The sequence below is a fragment of the Schistosoma mansoni genome, chromosome 2, assembly GCF_000237925.1.
Source record: "Schistosoma mansoni strain Puerto Rico chromosome 2, complete genome".
In the NCBI taxonomy this organism is placed as follows: domain Eukaryota; kingdom Metazoa; phylum Platyhelminthes; class Trematoda; order Strigeidida; family Schistosomatidae; genus Schistosoma; species Schistosoma mansoni.
In genome coordinates, this window is record NC_031496.1 from 1,919,300 (window position 1) to 1,923,634 (window position 4,335).

Below are 4,335 nucleotides of genomic sequence, written 5' to 3' on the forward strand. Positions count from 1 at the left end.
TTTTCAGATCAGAAAAATTGATTAAATGTTTAACAGAACTTCTGATGACGTAATCACATGAATAATAATCAATATTAATTAAGAGTTATATATTAGATAAACTATACTACTGAATTGGTCATAAGTAATAGTTAACAACAATCATTTGAATCAAAAGGGGGTTTTTGTGGAGATTTAGTATTTGCATAATTGAAAGCATCAGGCAATTGAAGGTAGACCACCATGGAAAACCTGAAAGCACTGGACAAAGGCCGTTTCGTCCTATTGTGTGCCACCTCAACAGTGCACACCTACGATCCCGCACTCGCGAGATCAGAACCTAGGACCTACTAGTCTCGCGCCAGAGCACTTAACCGATAGACCATTGAGCAAGCCAGCATCCAACAGTGTTAATGTCCAACTTCAACCAATCCACGAAATTGAGCAACCATTCACCAATGTCTTCACGGAGTTGATATCTCACAACAGACCTGGTCGAACTCCACTGGTTACTGCTTCTCACTAGAACACCAGGAAATGTCTCATGGAGCCAGTGACTAGTGAATATATGATCATTATCAGAAGGGCGTTTTGTGAATATTTAGTATTTGCATAGTTGAAAACATGAGTCAACTGAAGCTAGACCACCAAGAAAAACCTGGAAGCACTGGATGGGTGTTTCTTCCTATTGCGAGACTCTTCAGCGGTGCTGATCCACGACCTCGCCTCATGAGATTCGAACACAGGACCTACCTAGCTTTAATTGACTCACGCTTTCAACTATAAAAATTATAATATGGAATGAGTGGGGAATAAGAAATCAGTTAGAAGTAAAAAGAAAAGCATTTTCATTGATTTCACTAATGATCTAAATTTGTTAGACTAAATACATTAGAATTCCTATGGGAAAAGAAAGTTCGTAAAAACTAAACCGAGAATTTTTCTATATCATTAATGTAGTTAGTTAAGTTAGAATTTTCAATACAAATGTCACGACAGTTCTATTGTATGGGGCGGAGATGTGGAAAACTACAAAAGCCATCATCCGAAAGATACATGTGTTTATTAACAGTTGCCTACGCAAGATACGTCGGATCCGATGACCAGACACTATCAACAACATCCTACTGTGGGAGACAGAAAACCAGATTTCAGCGGAGGAAGAAATCAAGAAAAAGCGTTGGAAATGGATAAGACACACATTGACGAATTCACCCAACTGCGTCACAACGCAAGCCCTCACATGGAATCCTGAAGGCCAAAGGAGAAGAAGAAGACCAAAGAACACATTACGTCGAGAAATGGAGACAGACATGAGAAGAATGAACAAGAACTGGATAGAACTAGAAAGGAAGGCCGAGGACAGAGTGGGTTGGAGAATGCTGGTGGCGGCCTATGTTCCATTGGGAGTAAGAAGCGTAAGTAAGCAAGTAACTTAAGAACGGTAAGTCGTATGATAATAGTGTAACATGCGTAAGTAAGTTAGTTAAATCTTTAAGTTTCTCCACCGTCTATTATACTTTTCAATCCTTGTGATGAATCGAAGTACTTTGGCACATGAATCCAACTTCTCTAATTCAAATGTAATGATCAGGTGTGTTATAAACCGGTAGGATACTTGTTATAACGCCAGGGTTTCTTGTTATAACAGTCCTTTCACTTTTTACATGTATGTTGGACGTTAATTTACCTTAGACGAACATCTATACTAGATTCCCTTCCAGTATCTATTCTACAGGACTTCAACACAACTCATATCAAGGACACGAGATAAGCCTGACTGGAACGTCAATATTATTACCAAGCACCCAAAATCAGACACAATCCAACAACAAGGAACAGTCAATCCATCAATAATAATCAGGATAGGGGAATATATATAATACATATAACACCTGTCACACTATCTACATATGTCTGATTCAGCAGAACAACTAATCATTATCATTCTCGCTGACACATCAAAGTGCGTTTCTGAAAGGTGTTCAAAGGTTACAAAAGGCCTAGTCAGAGATATCATGGTTGCTGGTAATGTGCAACGAAAAGAATTTACATTATTCAGATGTCGTCAGGATCGATGAAGACGTAAGAAACGGAAACGTGATGAAGTACTTCGGGCTGAGAGTTCTATAGTGTACCGAAAAATTTATAATGAACTAAGCTAATAATAATAATAATCCATCATCATCATCATCGTCATTGTGAAGCACGTGATGATGTAAAGACTACGATGTACCGTGAAAGATATTCAGTTCAAGCTTCAATACGAATATCAGCATCAAGATGTAGGTATATCCAACTGAAGAGTTTGAATGAAGACAAAGCTCAGGTAGTGGATTCCTAAATTGAGTACAGAGCTGAAAAGCGATTGCAGAATAAATGAATGAATGTGTCGGTGAACGCCCCCCCCCCATGAATCCTTGGCGAATTATATACAACTAAATCTGTAAGATTCAGAAAAATGAGTATACTCCAAGAAGAACTGATATATTTTCATTGAGAGGAAGGAGAATTTGAACAAAATTAGAAAGATTCTGGTTTCGAATAGTAAAGTTAAGCTATTGAGATTTCTGTTAGAAATTTTCAAATTACATGACAATACTACTTACTACTTTGATGTATTAGTAGTCAGTAAGTAATATTCTAGTATTGGTGAGACTATCATTTATGGACGCCATTTGAGAGACGACGAAATGACGTTGACGATGTCCACCAATGTACTAGAACTAAATGAGGTTTATGAACTCGTATGAAGAACAAAGATCCTAATTTATCAATCGTGGTTGAAGTTAAGAATTGGACTTCAGCTAAAATGTAGAAACACTACTCGGTTAAATGGATGATCGAATGTCACGCCAAAATCTGAGACCTGTGATCTTAAATCTGATTGGTTCGTCCATAAATTAATTAGAATTTGTTCAAATGATTGAAAGCATGAGTCAATTGAAGCTAGACCACCATCGAAAACCTGGAAGCACTGGATGGTCGTTTCGTCTTATCGCGAGACTGGTAGGTTTTGTGTTCGAATCTCGAGAGGCGAGGTCGTAGATGCGCACTACTGAGGAGTCCTTGTATTCTATCAAACTGTCAAAGTATTTAGTAAATGAATCATTATATTCAGAACTTGTTGATTTAATACAACATTTTGTGGATTTCGGAAAATCGTCATCTAATGACTAATCAGTAATAAACCAGTAGTAAACTGTCGGTTCTTCAAAACACTGAGTTTGAAACAACTATCTTGGGTTCTTTCCAGTAAAGGTTATATCGATCAATAATGAGACTAAAGCTCAAAAAGATTCGTGCTTAAGTCACTGATAGTGACTATAAGTGACTGGTGTACAGATGCCTCCTACTGAGAATGTCAATTCCGTATGATGTGTAACCACTTCTAAGCATCAAAATAAAATGTTTACTAACACAATTGATTGATCACTGGGTCGGTCGCGACCCGAATAGCTCAGTGGTAACGTCTCTGACTGTAACGTTGCGTGACACTGGATCGAATGCATCAAGGAGCATCAATTCCCTCATGATTACAGGTACACCAGGCTGATGAGTGTCAAGTAGCATGAGACCCAGGTCCGTGGTCATATTGACCACCATCTTATCTCAAAATGTTTACTATACATGATCCATGTAACTTCTTTAATTTCAGATTATCCAAAAGTATATTTAAGCATTTGGCTATTCATAACGGATAATATACCATATATTTACATATATTAATTGGTCTATATTAGATTACGTAAATTCAATAGCCGAGTGGATAATGCAATTGCATTTGAAGCGAAAGGTACTGGATTCGAGTCCCAGATTGAACATCAACTTCGAGATGCAGATAAATCCACCTGATGAGTCCTAAATAGGACGAAACGCGCATCAAACTGGATTCCACTGTTAGCCACTATGCTTACGATTACGTAAATTTTTTAATAGTACTACGAACTATAAATTATAGTGAAACCTAACTTTCTAAACACCATATTACTACTCACATGTAATAAGTAACAAGAATAAAATAGCATAAATTATTATTTCAATATTAATCTATTTAAGAGTTGAACCCATGAGTCAATTAAAGCTAGATCAACCATAGAAAACCGTCCGTTTCGGCGTAGTATAGGACTCCCCGACAGTAAATATCTACAATCTTACACGCTGGATCTGAACCCAGGACCTACTGATCTTGCACTCGAACGCCTTACCTGTAGACCACTGAACCGTCCGTTATCCAACGATGCTCATGTCTAACTTCAACTAATCGACGAATCTATGTTAAAAGTGATCCAATCATTACCATGATTATTATTTCATTACATACATTATATATATATATATATATATATATATATA

General features: G+C 37.2%; 1 non-coding gene across 1 annotated transcript; it reads left to right on the top strand.

The window, feature by feature from the left end:
* Positions 1–3,731: 3,731 nt before the first annotated feature.
* On the top strand, positions 3,732–3,802 carry Smp_tRNA_01112_Pseudo_TTG.1.1. Its single transcript has one exon. It is a non-coding gene (tRNA).
* Positions 3,803–4,335: the final 533 nt, after the last annotated feature.